The 18,830-nt window shown below is 53.5% G+C and overlaps 1 protein-coding gene across 3 annotated transcripts in view; it reads right to left on the bottom strand.

The window, feature by feature from the left end:
* The window catches only part of PCBP3 (poly(rC) binding protein 3), a 319,960-nt gene extending 316,065 nt beyond the window's left edge, over positions 1-3,895 (bottom strand). For all 3 annotated transcript variants that reach the window (XM_070489050.1, XM_070489045.1, XM_070489054.1), the window contains exon 1: positions 3,530-3,895. The gene's annotated coding sequence lies outside the window, so the exon portion shown is untranslated. The remainder of the gene's footprint in view (positions 1-3,529) is intronic.
* Between the last annotated feature and the right edge of the window lie 14,935 nt (positions 3,896-18,830).

Here is an 18,830-nt window from a genome sequence, read left to right as displayed (position 1 = left end):
CAAAAAGACACTGCCACTTGTGGAAGGTGGAGAACCCAGCCAGCTTACATTTCCAGCAGATGGAGGACGGCGCAAGACACAATTAGCTAATGGGATACGGGACAGGCGCGACTCGGGCGCTGCGTGAGGGGCCGGGGATCGATGGAAGCGCTGTGTCTGAAATGTAAATCAGCACGAAAGACTCCCCTTCGATTGCAGAGAAGCCCAGCAATGACCCCAAAGCCCCGTTCACAGTGCCCAGCCACAGGGCTGGCCTGGACAGATGGACGGACAAGCTGGGCTCAGTCGGGATGCACCAAGGGGGGCACAGGAAGTGGCTGGTTATGTGCTGCCTGCTCCCAGCCTGGAATTCACAGGGAAGAAACCCTGTTCCCTCCCTCCCCTAGGGGCCCCCATCCTGAGACCACCCATCCTCGCCCAGCCCCCGCTGTGCATTCCCCAGAGCTGAGGGCCAGGGACAAGCAGAAAACCAAGGGCCTCGTACATTTCTGCAAACCCAGTGGCCCAGGCTTGGCAGGGCACTTGGTGGGGTGGGGGGTACGAGGATTCACACTCACCCCAAACTTCAAGGCCCTGTCTCACTCACATCTCACCACGACGACCCACAGAGCCGCCACCCCGTCCCCTGTGGGAGGGTCCCTCTTGCCAGGAGCCAGCTTCCGTTTGTGCCTGAAAGAGGACTCCATGGGGGCCGATCTGTGGCAGTGGGTGTCGGGACTCTATGTGCAGGGGTTCACCGGGGTGCCTGCCTGTCTCAGGGGGACACTGAGGGGTCTGTCTGTCTTTGAGAGACGTTGGGTGCCTGCCTGTCTCAGGGGGACACCAAAGGGTCTGTCTGCATGGAGAGACCTTGGGGTGTCTGCCTGTCTCAGGAGGACACCAAGGGGTCCGTCTGCCATGGAGAGATGTTGGGGTGTCTGCCTGTCTCAGGGGGACACCAAGGGGTCCGTCTCCATGGAGAGACGTTGGGCGTCTGCCTGTCACGGCGAGGGCACTGAGGTCAGGCCCCGGGCTCAGAGGACGAGGTCTGGCTCCCCGCAGTGTGTCTGAGAGACGCCGCCCCTCCCACACGGGGGTGGGGCAGTTCAGATCTCTGCTGCCCACACGCTCGCAGTCACAGGAGCCAGAAGCGGGTCACACAGGGTGCGTCTGGGGCAAGGAGGGGTGGGAGGCCTGAAATGCAGGTTCCCAGGCCCGGAGCCGCACTGTCAACAAGCCTTCCCCGCGGGGTCCCCCGGGGGGCTCTGGCTCACCAGCTTTGCGGAGGACGAGGCAGAACGGCGGGGGTGCCTGTCCCCCCGCCCGCGGCTCAGGGCTTTTAGGGGACAGGTCCTCTGGGACTCAGGAGTAGGCGAGCCCCCCGCCCTGCGCCGGATGAAGGAGAAGAAGCATGCGCAGTGCGGAGCCCCGCTCGCCGAGATCGCAGACGGCAGCTCTATTTCCGTCGGCCGCTATGAAGACGGTCCACGCAGCGTCTCGGAGATGGCCGGGGCCGACGGACCAGCGCGGCGCGGAGCGCTGGAAGGCAGCGCGCGTCTCCCACGGCGAGAACCGGGAAAGCCCACCCCGGGGAGGAAACGAGGATGCTCGTCGCTGGGGCGGGGTTGGCTGGAAGTCTGTTCCTGGAATTGGACGGTGGTGCGCGTGTGCATGGGGTCGTCAGGCTCAGCAGCGAGCGCCCAAGGCCTGATGCGCTCCGCCGCGCGCCGATCGCCACTTCAGTTCCGCGGATCTACACAAAATTCTGTGAACCAGGCTCCCGTCCCGCCGCCTCCTGCAGACCGTGCGCGACCCCGTCTTTGCCACCAGGTGTCGCCTGGAAAACGGGTCCCCACGGGCACCCGCAGGTGAAGGCGTGTCCCTGCTCAAACACATTTGGGGAACCTGAGGCTAAGGGGGTGCACGCTGCTTGCCTGTAAGGCCCTGACCCCAAAGCGATGATCGCTGGACACGGAGGCGCGGCGTCTCCACCGGCGCCCGCGGGAGGCGGGTTTCTTTCCGGAGCGGCTCGCGCGGCGGGGCGGCTGTGCGCGCCAGCCCTTCTTTCTCCTCTTTGTTCGGAAATGAGGCCCAGGAGGCGGGGGCTTCCCACGGCGCACAGAAAGGGCAACGGAGACGGAACGGCCGAATGTGTGCCCCACGCCCGGAGGTGTCGTCGCCTCGCGGAGCAGCGCATGGGGACGAGCGGGCCGGTGCCGCTTCTGGAAAGGCGCTGCCCCTCGTCGACCGCTGAGCGGGGCCCCTGCCATCCCGCTGCCCTCGTCGTCCTTGGGGCCCCTGTCATCATGCGGAAGCCCGCAGGACAGGTCTGCCTCGCTGCCTCTCACAGCCCTGATGGGCGTCCAGTGCGCAGTATCAGGAGGACAGACAGAAGAGGGAGAAGCCATCCCTCTGGCCAGTGTCCGGAGCACCAGGCCCTCAGAGCGTTTAGGAAACTGCCCCCTGCAGACGCGCCCGCCCCCCCCCCCCCCAGTGGCCAAGCCCTCTTTCTCCCCTGAAGCACCAGCATTTGGTGGTTTTCTCTCTCCCTCAGAAAAAGGATGGAAATAGAAGCTGTGACTGTTGCTGTCGCTGTCAGATGGTCACGGCAGGATCTCTGCACGCCTTCTGGCAAAGATAAATGTAACATCACCGACAGCAAACACACAGTCGTGCTCACCAGCCTGTGATAGACGGGTACGAATCATGGTGCCAGAGACATGGGGACGCAGGGACGCCGACCAGTGGCCTCCAGGTGGGCTCGGGCCACCATCCCCACTGTCTCCTCGGCTGCCTCACAGGGTGTGGGACTCTGCCGCAGGACTGTGGCCAGGGTTGTGCCTGCTGCCCCCCGCACCGGTGGCTGACGGTGGGAAGGACCTGACTATGGGCGGAGGCTGAGGTCCTGGTTGTTTAGGGCCAGGAAGACCACCCTGGGACAGAGACGGGGCCTAGGATGAGGATGGGGCATGGACTGGGATGGGGACAGAGATGGGGCCTGGCACAGGGCCCAAGGCAGGTGGCCTGGAATGCCACCCTGCTTCCTTCATTTCATTGTCCTGGAAGGACACATGGGCAGCACACTGTCCCTTCCCAGGCCCAAGGTGTGAAGCTGCCAGCCTCCCACTCAGGAGGAGACTCAGCCAATGACCAAGGCCTGTGGCAGCCGAGCAAACAGAAAGCACAAGAGGGGAGAACCCCCTGCAGACCACCGAGGCCTTGTGAGCCAGCAGTCAGAGAGGACCCCAGCACAGAAAGGCGAGAGGACCATCAGGAGGAGGTGCAGACAGATGGAGCCAGAGTAGAAAGTCAGGAGAAAATGAGGGAGGAAGATGGAGGGGGGAGCAGGTGGGGTTCCAGAGAAATCCAAATGCAAGAGTTGGGGGGCACTGTGGGAACCAGACCTCCAGCTGCGTGATCCCCCGCCCCGAGCAGAGGAGCCGTAAACCCGTGGACGAGGAGATGCAAGCCCACACAAGCAAGGATCCTTGACGCCTTTGGGGAATCAACCAAAACAATTAAATGGAAGAGAAAATAATCAAACACATACCTGGAAATAGTCCCCTGGGCTGAGACAGGATGTGCTCACGCAGGGTGAACGCGGGCCGAGTGGCTCCGGCGCAGCAAAGACTGCAGCCGGATGCCGGAATGGGTTCAGATGGCAGGAGCTCTGAAGACCACAGGGAGCGCTGAAGACAGGGAAGCTGCTGGAGGAAGACGAGAGCTGGCCCACAGAGGCGAGGCTGGCCCGGCAGGCTCTCCCCCGACGTGTGTGCGGCCTGGGCACCTGTGCAGGGGCTGGACATGGAGGCCCCTTGGCGCCTGGCACTCCCTCCTGGCTGGGGACCCACAAGTGGCCCAGCGTCTTATCCAGGCTCATCTCCTCCTCTGAAGATGGAGGTGATGATAGTTCTGATCTCATGACACTGCAGGGAAGATGAAGTGAGTCACTGCCTGTGAGGACTGTGGCACCATGCCTGTCACACAGCAGATGCTTCCCACTCTGGGGCCAGTCACCTTATTATTATGTGGCTGTCCTTTGTAGGAATGAACCAATACAAAGTCAACTTCCACAATCTGAGTTTTCTCCAGTTCTAGAAAATGTACTTCCCAGGGCTGGTGTCAGACGGGACACTTTAATTTTCTAGAAACAGAATGCCCAACTCCAACTGGCTTGAACATGAATTTGTTAATACGTATTGACTCTCGTAACTAGACAGTCCAGAGGTAGGGCAGGCTTCAGGTGTGATCAGGTTTCCAGTCGCATCTCAACAAATATCTGTTTATGCAGTCCTCCACCTGTCAGTCTTATCCTCAGGGCAGCTTCCCTCATGGTGTCAAAGTAGCTGCAGTAGTTCCAGGCTTCACACCCACACACCACACTGGGGGGGAGAGAGAGAACAAGCTACTATCCCAGACTTACCAGTAGAGACCATGAAACTGCCCTGTGGTTGAGGTGGAGGCCCACTCCTGAACCTGGGGCCAGTGGGAGGGCAATTCTGATTCAGCTAATCAGAGCACCACCCTTGCTGGCGAGGGGTGAGTGTCCCCAACATGGGCTGCTTGGGGGAGGGTGGAAACCCAGCCAAAATCAGGGTAGTTACCAAATGGTAGGGGGAAGGTGGTTGGGCCAGCAAACCCAGAGTCCGTGCAGTGCAGCCTCCTGCCCAAATAAGATCACAGGAGTCCAGCTGGGCTCAGCTGCCAGGCCTGGGGCAGGGCCTTGCCTCCTCCAGCAGTTCATCCTCAGTGTCTGTCCTGTCCCAGGACCGGGAGTCATTCTCAAACTGCGTCCTTCACCCCGGAGTTCACGTCAAATCTCCTGCCTCTGCTTGAAGCAGCCCTGGGCCGCTCCGCTCCAGCCCGTGCCCAGACGGCAGACCTGTGACTCCGACATGGCTGCCCAGTTCTCGCTGGGAGAGGTCTCACTTGTTCTCCCTGGAAACAAAGCTGCAGGGACCCACGTAAGACTCACCCCTGCCGGTGTTTTTTGTTTTCCAACTTTTATGTCGTAGAAAATAAGCCGTCCCTTCTTTTTAACTTTATAAATCACCAAATCAGGGTCCAAGGAGCCCTAGAATGCTCAACTTGAAGGGAACCCTCAGCTGCAGGGGAGGGAAGATTGGGGCCCAGAGAGAATAAATTATGTCCCCAAGGTCAGGAGCAGCAGTGGTAGAACCGAATCTCACCCCAAACGGACTCATTAACACGGACCTCCAGGCATAGAGCACCTCAGGAGTCCAGGCGCCCGTCACATGCACAGTTTCCTTCACGGTCAGACGAGGAAGGAGCGTGTGCTTCAGACAGGAGCACGGCTGGAATGCCACACGCTCTTTTGGTGAACGAGGTGAACACACACTCCAATTAGCATGTCAGCCCTCGGAGTCTTGCTGGTCCCGGCTGCCCGGGACGTAGGTGGCCAGAGCTCACAAAGCGGATGGAGTGCAGGGTCTGGTCGTCACCGAGGCTGAGACCTTCCCGGGACGCCCGCCAGTTCCTGCCCTGGCAGCCGTGTGAGCCTGGCCACCGGAGCAAGGAGGCCCATTTGACAAATTAAAGATGATGAAGGGAAAAGTCTCTGGAAATTTCCGTCCGAGTCGGCGACCAAATCTTGTCGCCCCCCAGCAGGATGCAGGCAGCTGTCTTCCTGCCAAGAAGCTCAGCGGGGTGTGTTTCCACTGGGCCGGCGAAGGAAAAGTCAGCTCTCAGCGCCGTGTTGTTGTTTAGACCTGAGACATGTTCAAAGACAGGATTCGGAAGACGTGTTTGTCCTAAAAATTGTGACTTGCTCCATCTGAGCCGTTTGCTGTGCGACGAGACTGCGTGAAATTTAATCAGGTCCCATGACACCGCCTCTGCGGGTGTTTGCCCCTTTAAATTGTTATGTATGTTTGCAGATTTGGACATTTTCAAAGTACATTTATCATTGTAAAATCCGGAAAGAACTTTGACACACTCTTGAGGTAAATGCAAGAGGCCACTCTGTGGTCTGTGGCTGCCCCCTTGCCTGGAACACCCACAATTCACAGATTTTACCAACTCCCCAGGATTCCGATTTCTTAGATTGCCATGTGTTTTTCCCTGCGGCGTTATTGGGAACACAGATAAAATGCACACATTTAAACTGGGCGATCTCATACATACGCACCTGCGAAACCATCACTAAAATCACGGCTCTGAAGGTGTTCACCCCAGGCTGCTCCCTGCCCCTTGTGATCTCGCGTCCCAGGCGACCGCTGGCCTGCTTCCCCTCCCTGTTAGGCTGCATTTCCCAGGCGCTCCTGTCAGTGGGGTCATCAGCCTGCACACCTTCTGGTCGGGGTCGTGATGTGACTCAGCAGGGTTACCCTGGGACCCCACGTGGCTGTGTGGTCTGGTCGTTCCTCCAACTGTGCCCCGTCCTCCTCTGACGCACCTGGTCATGGGCATCGGGGTCAGCTCTGGTTTTGGGCAATGACAAATAGGCTGCTAGGACCGTTTGCTTTTGTTTCTCCTGGGCAAGCGCTGGGAGTGGAGCAGCTGGTCAGGCGGAAGGCGGCTCTCTAACTTTTCAAGAAAATGCCCATTTCTCAAAGCAGCTGTCTGTTCTGGCCCCACCACGGTGGGGGCCGTCCCAGCCACTCCCCCTCCTTGCCCACCCCTGGCGCTCCGTCATCTTCATTCTGTCTTCATTCCCACCCTCCTTCTCGGGGTGGAGGGCTCACTCTGGGGTTTAGTCTGTGTCTGTCTCTCCAGGGAATAATGACACCTTTTCATGTGCTTATTTGCCAGAGGTAAAATCTTTGCTGGATTTTTTCCTAATATGGATTTTTCTTTTCTAAAAAAATAAGCTTTCTTTTTATAACAGTTTTAGATTTATACAGAGATTGTAAAGAAAACACAAAGATTTGCCACACCAATTGCACTCAGTTTTCCGCCTTTTTAAACATCTTGCATTAGTATAGTACATTTGTTACCATTAATGAACCAATATTGATATATTGGTACTAACTAAGGCCCATGTTTTATTCAGATTTCCTTGGTTTTTCCTAATGTCCTTTTCTGTCGGGGACTCCATGCAGGACTTTACATAACATGCAGTCATCACGTCCCCTCCGCTCGCCCCTGGGCTGTGACAGTGTCTCAGACTTTTCTTGCTTTTGATGACTGTGACAGTTTTGGGAGCACTAGTCAGGCATTTTTGGGGTGCCCCTCAGTTAGGATTTGTATGATGGTTTCTCCTGGTGGGACTTGGGTCGTGGGTGGTGGGAGGAAGACCACAGAGGTGAGGTGCCCTCTCACCACCTCACATCCAGGTAGCGTGCCGTCCACGTGGCCTGTCACCGTGGGTGTGGGCGTGACCCTTGGCGGAGGGGGTCTGTCAGGTGTCTCCACTCGACATCCCTCCGTCCCCACACTGTCCTCTGTGGGAGGAGGCGCCTGCACAGCCCACCCCTAGGGAGAGCACAGGCGGGCTCCCTCCCTGAGGACGGAGGAGCCACGTAAGCCATCTGCACCCTCCTCAGAGATGGACTCTTCCCCCGTTTACTCACCAGTCATTACGTCAGCCAGACTCCTGGACATTCTCTCACCCTTAGGGCCATAACCCAGCACGACGTTACTCTGGTGCTGAAACTGCTCCGGCTCCGGCCCCTGGGACCTCTCGGGGCCGCTCCTGGGTCCCTCTGATGCACCCCGTCTGTGTGGAGTTTTTTGGTGTTTTGTATTTTTTTTTAGCACTTCCTTACTTTCTGGCACCACAAGATGCTCCAGGCTCATCTTGGGCATTTCCTGCCCTAGTCCTGGATCAGCCATTTCTCCAAGGAGCCCTGGTTCCTTGCACTGAAATAAGGTGTTAGAGACCAAGATCTGGGCACTGGGTGTGCTCATTGCTGCTGGGTGTTGTTGCTGCTGGACCCTCTCAGCTGACAGAGAAGGAAGTAGATGTGTGTATGTTAACCCACGCGTATGCACATACCTGAAATACGTCCATACATTGCCATCTGTGTCTACATTAAGCCAGACATTTGCAGCTCCAATTCCTCACCAGGTGGATCATCCAGCCTCCTCCCCTGGCTTATCAGTGACCTCCCGCTCCGACAGTGAGACACCTGGCTCCCGGCATCTGCCATCCACTCGCTTCTCTGTTCAGTCCCAGTGTCCATGTGCAGCAGTCCCAGAATTGTTAATCATACTCCCGGGAAACGACCTTGTCACCTTATGTACCATTTCTTTTGCCTTTAGTCTCACAGACTGACTCATCTTCAAAACTGGTTATTTCTAAAGGCTCCCACCCTCTCTATAAGGGTGCTTTATACACTTGTGAGCCAGGTAGATTGTTTTGTCACATTCCGGATCTCACATTCTGAGATCCCCCACCTCCTAAATGGTTTTAAATTTGCACATAATAAGGTGTGTGCTCTTTTGCTGTAAAGTTCTTTGGGATTTTTTCCTTTTTTAAGATTGGCCCTGAGCTGACATTGCTGCCAATCTTTCTCTCTTTTTTTTTTTCTCCCCAAAGCCCCAGGACATAGTTGTTTATCCCAGTTGTAAGTCCATCTAGTTCTTCTATGTGGGACGCCGCCACAGCACGGCTTGATGAGCAGTCTGTATGTCAGCGCCCAGAATCCAAACCGGTGAACCCCAGGCCACCAAAGTGGAGTGTGTGAACTTAACCACAATGCCACCAGACCAGCTCCCTATGGGCTTTTGACAAATGCATAATGTCATGCATCCACCATTACCATTTCATACAGAGTAATTTAAGCACTCTGAAAAGTCCCATGTGCTTCACCATCCCATCCCCAGCCCTCCTCACAAACTCCTGGCAAGTTCCATGTGGTTGTGAATGGGACAGTTTTGTCTTTTTTATGGCTGAGTAGTATTCCATTGTATATATACACTACATCTTCTTTACCCATTCATCAGTCGATGAACACCTGGGTTGCTTCCATGTCTTGGCTGTTGTGAATAGTGCTGCAGTGAACATAGGAGCGCATAAGTCTCTTTGAATTGTTAATTTCAAGTTCTTTGGACAGATACCCAGTAGTGAGATATAGCTGGGTCATATGGTATTTCTATTTTTAATTTTTTGAGAAATCTCCATACTGGTTTCCATAGTGGCTACGTCAGTTTGCATTCCCATTAGCAGTGGATGAGGGTTCCCTTTTCTGCCCAGCCTCTACAACGTTTGTTATTTTTTTCTTGGTGATTATAGTCATTCTAATGGGTGTAAGGTGATATCTTAGTATAGTTTTGATTTGCATTTCCCTGATGATTAGTGATGTTGAGCATCTTTTCATGTGCCTATTGGCCATCTGTATGTCTTTTTTGGAAAAATGTTCATATCCTCTGCCCATTTTTTGATTGAGTTGTTTATTTTTTGTACTTCATTTGTGTGAGCTCTTTACATATTACGGAGATTAACTCGTTATCGGATATATAATTTCCAAATATTTTCTCCCAGTTGGTGTTGTTTTTTTATTTTGATCTTGGTTTCCTTTGCCTTACAGAAGCTCTTTAGTCTGATGAAATCCCACTTGTTTATTTTTATCTTTTGTTTCTCTTGTCCAAGGAGGCATGGTATTCAAAAAGATCCTTTTAAGTCTGATGTCAAAGAGTGTACTGCCTAGATTCTCTTCAAGAAGTTTTATGGTTTCAGGTCTTCCCTTCAAGTCTTTGGTCCATTTTGAGTTAATTTTTGTGTGTGGGGGAAGATAATGGTCTACTTTCATACTTTTGCATCTGGCTGTCCAGTTTTCCAAGCACCATTTATTAAAGAGGCTTTCCTTATTCCAGTGTATGTTCTTGGCTCCTTTGTCGAAGATAAGCTGTGCAGAGATGAGTGGTTTTATTTCTGGGCTTTCAATTCTGTTCCATTGGTCTGTGTACTTGTTCTTGTTCCAGTACCATGCTGTTTTGATTACTATAGCTTTGTGATATATTTGAAGTAAGGGATTGCAATGCCATCAGCTTTGTTGTTGTTTTTCAATCTTGCTTTGGCTATTCAGGGTCTTTTGTTGCCCCAGATGAATTTTACGCTTCTTTGTTCTATTTCTGTGGAGAATGTCATTGGGATTCTGATTGGGACTGCATTGAATCTGTAGATTGCTGTAAGTAGTATAGACATTTTATGTTTATGTTTATTCTTCCAATCCATGTACATGGAATATCTTTCCATTTCTTTATGTCATTATCGATTTCTTTCAGTAATGTCGTGCAGTTTTCTTTGTATAGGTCTTTCACCTCCTTAGTTAAATTTATTCTGAGATATTTTATTCTTTTTGCTGTGATTGTATTCTTGAGTTCTTGTTGTATTAGTTCATTATTTGAGTATAGAAATGCTACTGATTTTTGTAAGTTGATTTTGTACCCTGCAACTTTTCTGTAGTTGTTCATTGTTTCCAATAGTTTTCGGATGGATTCTTTAGGGTTTTCTCTATATAAAATCATGTCATCTGCAAACAGCGAGAGTTTCACTTCTTCACTCCCTATTTGGATTCCTTTTATTTCCTTCTCTTGCCTAATTGCTCTGGGCAAAACCTCCAGTACTATGTTGAATAAGAGTGGCGGGAGTGGGCATCCTTGTCTTGTTCCTGTTTTCAGAGGGATAACGTTCAGTTTTTCCCCATTGAGTATGATGTTGGCTGTGGGTTTGTCATATATGACCTTTATTATGTTGAGGTACTTTCTTCTATACCCACTTTATTGAGGTTTTTATCATGAGTGGCTGTTGGATCTTGTCAAATGCTTTCTCTGCATCTATTGAGATTACCATGTGGTTTTTGTTCCTCATTTTGTTAACGTGGTGTATCACATTGATTGATTTGCAGATGGTGAACCATCCCTGCATCCCTGGTATAAATCCCACTTGATCACGGTGTATGATCCTTTTAATGTATCGCTGTATTCAGTTTGCCAATATTTTGTTGAGGATTTTTGCATCTATGTTCTTCAGTGATCTTGGCCTGTACTTTTCCTTCTTTGTGTTGTCCTTGTCAGGCTTTGGTATCAGGGTGATGTTGGCCTCGTAGAATGTGTTAGGAATACTTCCATCTTCCTCAATTTTTTTGAATAGTTTGAGAAGAATGGGTAATAAATCTTCTTTGAATGTTTGGTAGAATTCTGAAAAGCCATCTGGTCCTGGACTTTTATTTTTGGGGAGGTTTTTGATAACTCTTTCAATTTCTTTACTTGTGATTGGTCTATTCAGATTCTCTATTTCTTCTTCATTCAGTCTTGGGGGATTGTAAGCATCTAAGAATTTATCCATTTCTTGTATGTTGTCCAGTTTGTTGGCATATGGTTTTTCATAATATTCTCTTATAATCTTTTGTAAGAAATCTAAAATTTTGATATGTTATGTTTTCATTTTCATCCAATCCAACATGCTTTCTAATTTCCCTATTGGTTTATTTCATTGACTTCTGGGTCATTTAGACATCTGGGTTAAGTCTCTAAATATTTGGAGATTAGCCAGCTTTTTATTGATTTCTAATTTGTTTCCACTGTGGTCAGAGCATACTTTGAATGACTTGGATCCTTTAAATTTATTGAGAATTGTTTTATGGCCCAGAACGTGGTCTTAGGATCTATTTTGGTAAATTGTCTGTGTGTAGCTGAAAAGATTGTGTATTCTGTATAATGTTCTTTACTCTGAGATCCACTTAGTCTGATGTTACTGTGACCACTGCAGCTATCTGTTAGTGTTATCATAGTATATCTTTTCCATCCTTTTACTTTTAACCTATTTGTACCTTTATATTTAAAGTGTCTTTCCTGTCAGCAGTGTACAGCTGAGTCTTGCTTTCTTATCTAGTCTTACAATTTCTGTCCCAATTGGAATTTAGGCCATTAGAACATCAATGGGATTATTAACATGTTTGGGTTTAAATCTATCATCTTGCTATTTGGTGTAAATTTGTCTCATCTGTTATTTTTTCTCTGATTTGGATTGAGTTTTTAATTCCACTTATCTCCTTTGTTGGCTTATCAGCTTTAACTCCTGTTTCTCTCTCATTTGTGGCCATAGGTATGTAGTGCCCATCGTGAGCTCCACACAGCAGCGTGTGTGACCACAGTGCATTCCCATCCCTCCCTCCCAGGCTTTATGCCCTTGTCCTCTCACATTTTGCTTCTGTGTTTGTGATAAACCCCACAAAACACCATCAGGCTTTTTTTTCTTTAAGCAGTCAGTTATATTTTACAGGGATTTTAAAAATAAGCCTCTTCTGTTTATCCACATACTTTCCATTTCTGATGCTTTTCATTCCTTTGTGCAGGTTCAGATGCTCCTTCTTCCTGAAGTTCTCCCTTTAGCATTTCTCATGGTGTGTGCCCACTGCTGCCGCTGGAGCCGGGGGTCCAGGGCTCACAGTGCTGGGGCAGAGCGTCTGAGTCCCAGGGCTGCCCCCACTGAGGTCCAGCCCGTCCCCACCCACCTGAGCTTGGGGAGGTCAGTCCATCACCCGGCCTGAGCTGTCACCTGCAGTGCGGAGACCACCACCAGAGCTCCTTAACCACGAAGACAGAGCTGGGAGCAGGGGCATGGCAGCTGTTTAAAACATCGAGCCACTCGGCAGCCTAATTTTGAAAGTATGACCCTAAAACTATCCCTGAATAGGTGGCCTCGGTTGTACCCTCCAAGGAAGGGAGCACATGTCGAAACAGGAATCAGTCTTCTCTTTGTTAGACACGGGGGTCAGGCGTGGGCTTCCACCCAGTTCTCACCACCTCAGTCTCAGGGGACCAAGGCCAAGGGCTGTGGGGCGCGGTCACTAACACACCCCATTTTTCTCACGGGCAGTTTCTTTTTTTTTTTTTAATTGAGTTAATGATAGGTTACAATCTTGTGAAATTTCAGTTGTACATTAATGTTTGTCATTCGCGCTGCAGGTGCGCCACCCCACCCCCTGTGCCCACCCCCCACCTCCCCACCCCCTGGTAGCCACCAATCTGTTCTCTTTGTCCACATTTTTAAATTCCTCATATGAGTGGAGTCTTACAGAGATTATCCTTCTCTAACTGACTCATTTCACTTAACATAATTCCCTCAAGGTCCATCCATGTTATTGCAAATGGAATGATTTTGTTCTGTTTTGCAGCTGAGTAGTATTCTACTCAGTAGTATATATATACCACATCTTCTTTATCCATTCGTCTGTTGATGGGCACTTAGGTTGCTTCCACATCTTGGCGACTGTAAATAATGCTGCAATGAACATTGGGGTGCATAGGACTTTTGGAATTGCTGACTTCAAGCTCTTTGGATAGATACCCAGTAGTAGAATGGCTGGATCATATGGTAGTTCTATTTTTAATTTTTTGAGGAATCTCCATACTGTTTTCCATAGTGGCTGTACCAGTTTGCATTCCCACCAGCAGTGTATGAGGGTTCGTTTTTCTCTACAACCTCTCCAACATTTGTTACTATTAGTTTTAGATATTTTTGTCATTCTAATGGGTGTAAGGTGATATCTTAGTATAGTTTTGATTTGGATTTCTCTCACCGGCAGTTTCTGCTCATGCTGAGAGCGTCTGTGTTGTCAGCTAAGCCGTGGGTTCCTCGTCTGAGCTGTGATGAGCTCTTCCTTCTTGTCACCCCAAGGATTGTCGGATTCCCCCAGGACACGGGGTACAGAGGGCAGTGAGGACAGTGGTCGGGGGATCCTGGCACCTCCCAGGATGAGCAGCACCATCCTGTGCCTGGTGGTCCAGCCAGTGCCACTCTGTCCCCACCTGCCATCCACCTGTGCCAGGTAAGTCAAGATTTAGACACTTGAGAGAAAAGGGCACTCACACAGCTCCATCTGGTGACTGTGGTCTCCGTCGGCCACACTGGCCACACCCAGCGGTCAGCCCTGAGACCTAGCTTCAGGATTTGAGAGGCAGCCCCTCCTTTCCCCAGCCCCAGAGCACCTCCTCTGCATGATTCTGGGCAGTGAGTGACCTTGGGTTGGGTCTCTGCACCCCAGTCCTGGTCACTCGCACAAACCCCAGCCCTGCCTAGTCACTCTGCTGTGGCCACACTAGGGGACTGCAGCTGGAGCTTGTCCCCCCTGGGCAGACCTTCACGTGTCAGGGGCCTCCCTGGCACCCCCACCTGTCCTCATGCATGTAGACCCCACATGCCAGAGAGCAGAGACCAGAAGGCTGCCCCCCGGCCTGGACGTGGGTCACAGGGTTCAGGAACACATAGGAACAATGAGGCTGGCAGCTGCGCCTGGTTCACCAGAGTGGACGAGGGGCCAGGGAGGTGGCAGGGGAGACACAGCAGAGCCGTGGCACAGGAGGGGCATGCATGGGGCTGTGGTGGGGTGCGGGGGCTCAGTGAGGGAACAGCGTTCACCAAGGAGTGTTCTGTGGGCTGCAGATGGCCCCTGATCCCGCCCTGCAGCAGCTCCAAGCAGGACTGGAGAACCAGGCTGGCGGCATCTGTCTTCAATCCTGCGGTCAAGGACAGGTCGGCACCAGCTGCTCCTCAATGGCTCCTTGTCCATCATCAGCTCTCACACCCACCACTCAGGCTGTCCCCCCAGGCTCAGCCCCTAGGCTGCCCGCATAACCACCCGCACAGCCGCCACCCACCAGCACATGGTGTTGGGGGTTTAGTCTGCACGGTGCTTTGAAAAGAATTCAATTAGCTTTAATTAGCACAAATTTAATCAATTTTAATTAGTTTTAACTAATTTTAAACTTTTAATTAGTTAGAACTCAGGGTTTCACAGGAAAATGTCAGATTCCAGGCTCCTCCTGAGAGCCAGCAGCACCAGGAACCCGTGAGGGGGGTGGTCAGCTGAGCTGAGCTTCGTGGGTGGCCTGGCCCCAGGGCCCAGCCTCCGCCTCCTCGCTGCCTGTCGCCCCTGCAGCCAGGGGCCTGCAGTCTGGGCCGGCCCCACACTTCCATCTGGGCTGGGTCCCTTGCCCCGTCTGAGCAGCACCACACAGACTGAGGGCCCGGGTGACAGCGCCTGGGGCAGGAGCTGCCCTCCTCTGGGGACCCAGTCACCCTCTGCCTCTGTTCAGGGGAGCGTGGTTGTAGCCTGGACAGACACTGCTGGTGGCCACCCAGGTCCTCCGGCCCGTCTTCCCACTGCTCTGTGTGCCCCCCACACAGCTTCTTCCCTCTTCATGGCTCTGACCCCCGGCCTGGGCTGTCCTGGGGCACAGGCTCCTGCCCACCAGAGAACAGAAGGGCCAGAGTTCACGGACTCCCTCGCCACACAGCGCCTTCCTGCCTCCCCCAGAACAACCGAAAGCCAGGGCTGAGGGGCAGCTGGACGTGGCAGCCCCATCTGAGGCTGGACAAGCCCTGAGGGGCCTCTCTCGGGGTCAGGCAGAGGTGGGACATCACCTGACACTGCGCCCCCGCCTGCCTTCCTCCGCCTCCCTGTCCTGCTTCCCCTCCATGGCCCTGGCCTTGCCAGCTCGGCGGACTCAGTGGCCCCTCAGGGTCAGCAGAAAGAGGCGGTGGAACCTGCAGCCCCAGGAGTCAGTGTGTGGCCTGGTCCCAGGTGGGACACCCTCACCCCCAGGACCACCACGCCGCCTCGCCCTTCCGCTGTCAGCTCCAAGGGCCACAGGGGCAGGAGCCTGGTCAGCACAGGTCCCATAGCTGGGAAGGCGGTCAGGGCAGGCGAGGACAGGTCAGGGCAGGTGAGGGAGGGCGAGGACAGGCGAGGGCTGGTGAGGACATGTGAGGACAGGTGAGGACAGGCGAGGACAGGTGAGGGCTGGCAGGGACAAGTGAGGACAGGTGAGGGCAGGCGAGGACAGGCGAGGACAGGCGAGGACAGGTGAGGACAGGTGAGGGCTGGTGAGGACAGGCGAGGACAGATGAGGACAGGCGAGGGCAGGCGAGGGCAGGCGAGGACAGGCGAGGACACATGAGGACAGATGAGGACAGGCGAGGACAGGTGAGGGCTGGTGAGGGCAGGCGAGGACAGGCGGGACAGGTGAGGACAGGTGACGACAGGTGAGGACAAGTGAGGACAGGTGAGGACAGACGAGGGCAGGTGAGGACAGGCGAGGGCAGGTGAGGAGAGGTGACGACAGGTGATGTGAGGACAGGTGAGGACAGGCGAGAACAGGCGAGGACAGGCGAGGGCAGGCGAGGACAGGCGAGGGCAGGTGAGGACAGGCGAGGGCAGGTGAGGACAGGCGAGGGCAGGTGAGGACAAGTGAGGACAGGTGAGGACAGACGAGGGCAGGTGAGGACAGGCGAGGGCAGGTGAGGACAGGCGAGGGCAGGTGAGGACAGGCGAGGGCAGGTGAGGACAGGTGAGGACAGGTGAGGACAAGTGAGGACAGGTGAGGACAGACGAGGGCAGGTGAGGACAGGCGAGGGCAGGTGAGGACAGGCGAGGGCAGGTGAGGACAGGCGAGGGCAGGTGAGGACAGGCGAGGGCAGGTGAGGACAAGTGAGGACAGGTGAGGACAGACGAGGGCAGGTGAGGACAGGCGAGGGCAGGTGAGGACAGGCGAGGGCAGGTGAGGACAGGCGAGGGCAGGTGAGGACAGGTGAGGACAGGTGAGGACAAGTGAGGACAGGTGAGGACAGACGAGGGCAGGTGAGGACAGGCGAGGGCAGGTGAGGACAGGTGAAGGCCATGTGCACTCCAGGGCTCTGCTTTTCCAATCCCACATCTTCCTGCAGAAACTGCTTCCACTGCCCTGAGCCTGGTTGCTCCTGCTCCCAGACGTTTGTGGTGCGCATCGTCTCACACCATTGAGCATTGTTACTACCCACTGACCCTTCTGCCAACAGAGACTCCAGCAGTGACCGCTGCTGCTGGGCTCCAGCCTCAAGGTCTGTGACCCCCAGCTCTGGGCTCCTCCACGTGCAGAGCCCGGGTGACCCCCACAACAACCCTGCATGCCAGCAGCAGCCTGGCACGCTGGTGTGGACTCAGTCCACTCTCCTACCTACGCACAGGGTGGCCGTCTCACTCAGCCCCTCAGCTCTCGGGGGATCCCGTGTGGGTCACTTTGTGCCACATTCCCTGCCCTTGAGCAGAGCCCACTTTGAAACGCAGGAGTGTGGTCACATGGCCCTGGTCCCCCTGCACCCCGCCCAGCAGCCATGTGTGGTTCTTGCATCTGCCCACCAGTGGGGCTGGGATGCCTGCTGGAGCAACCCCTGCCTGCGCCCCATCCAAGCCACGGGGCCCTGCCTGCTCTCCTCTTCCCTCGCCTCACCCCACCTGCTCACCCACTGGCTGGATCCCAGACGGTCCAGGTGGGCCTGCCTGGTGCCATGTCCACCTCAGCTCTTAGGCTCCAGAGTGTGTTGTCACTCACAGATCCGGGGCAGATACCAGGAGCCGCCTGCCAGCTGGTGGCCACGTCCCTGACACGGGCACATCCCAACAACATGGCACTCAGAGGAAGGCACTTGAGAGCCTTGGTGCAGCATGGTGCCGCCTGGAAACTGGAAACTGCTCAAGCGGCAGGAGATACGTTTTGGAAACATTATAGCATGAACCAGCCCTGTCAACCCTGAATTCCTGATATGCAGTCCTTCTAGGGAGAGGTGGGGGGTGGGGGAGATGGCTGGTTCTCCATGAAAACATGGAAGCAAGGCAAAATGTTAGGATTTGATCAATCTAGATGGAAGGTTAACAGTAAAAAAAAGTAAGTATGAAAGCCCCAAACACTAAGAAAAATTTTCACCTATTAATTTTTAACAATAATAGAAGTAAAAATAAGGGCACAGCAGGGGTCAGCTCAGTGGCATAGCGGTTAAGTTCACAGGTTCCGCTTTGGCAGCCCAGGGTTCGCTGGTTCGGATCCCAGGTGTGGACATGGCACTGCTTGTCAAGCCATGCTGTGGCATCCCACATATAAAGTAGAGGAAGATGGGCACGGATGTTAGCTCAGGGCCAGTCTTCCTCAAAAAATATAAGAGCACAGCAGCATCGTTCACTACAGTCAAAACGTGGAAACAACTCCTGTGTCTGTCTGTGGATGATGGACAGACAGAGTGTGGTTTATACATTGGACTATTACTCAGCCTAATAAAGGAAGGAAACTCTGACACCTGCTACCACATGGGTGAACTTAAGGACGTTATGCTCAGTGACATGAGCCAGTCTCAAAAGGCAGATGCTGTGTGATCCCACTTCTGCGAAGGACATAAACTTGTCGGATTCATAGAGAGCAGAAGGGCTGGGCGAGGGGAAGTTAGCATTTAATGCGGACGGAGTTCCAGCTTCACGGGACGAAAAAGTTGTGGAGGTGGATGGTGGTGATGGTTGCAAGACAATGCAAATGTACTTAATGCCCCTGAACTGTACACCTAAAAATGGTTAAAACGGTCAATTTCGTGTTATGCCCGTTTTACCACAACAAAAAAATAAAATCTGATAGCAAGGCCCAGGGTTGCCGTGCCGTTGGGGAACGGAGGTGGAGACAGGTGCAAAGGGCAGGAGCAGGCAGGACCCCTCAGGGACCCATCCTGGGGACAGCCTCTGGGTCGGCAAGAGGACTTGGCCTCGGTGTTTTGTGACAACCTGGTCGGGTACCGCGTCTGTCGACAGGTCTTAAACATTCAGCATCTCTTGTCCCTGTGGATGCAGATTGAACCACGGGCACCCGCAGAACAGCCAGACTGACAGGACTCGCTGACCTCGGAGCGCGGTGCCCGCCCCCCTCTCTCCTTTGGGGAGCAGTACCCACTTCCCAGAGGCCCCCACAGCCCTCCAGCCCCCATGGGTCCCACTCCTGGTCCAGGGCTGGCCCGGCAGACACTGCCCAGCCCCGCAGGCGGCCAGGGTTACTCCCTGCGTCATGTCGGCTCTTCCTCTGGACAAGGCAAAGCAGTGCTGTGAAGGCGTCTTGAATTTGGGAGAATCTGTCTGTTCAATTTTCTGGGA

The sequence above is a fragment of the Equus asinus genome, chromosome 18 (assembly GCF_041296235.1).
Source record: "Equus asinus isolate D_3611 breed Donkey chromosome 18, EquAss-T2T_v2, whole genome shotgun sequence".
Classification (NCBI taxonomy): domain Eukaryota; kingdom Metazoa; phylum Chordata; class Mammalia; order Perissodactyla; family Equidae; genus Equus; species Equus asinus.
The sequence above is the reverse complement of the archived record's forward strand: the minus strand, read 5'-3'. Positions and strand labels throughout refer to the sequence as shown.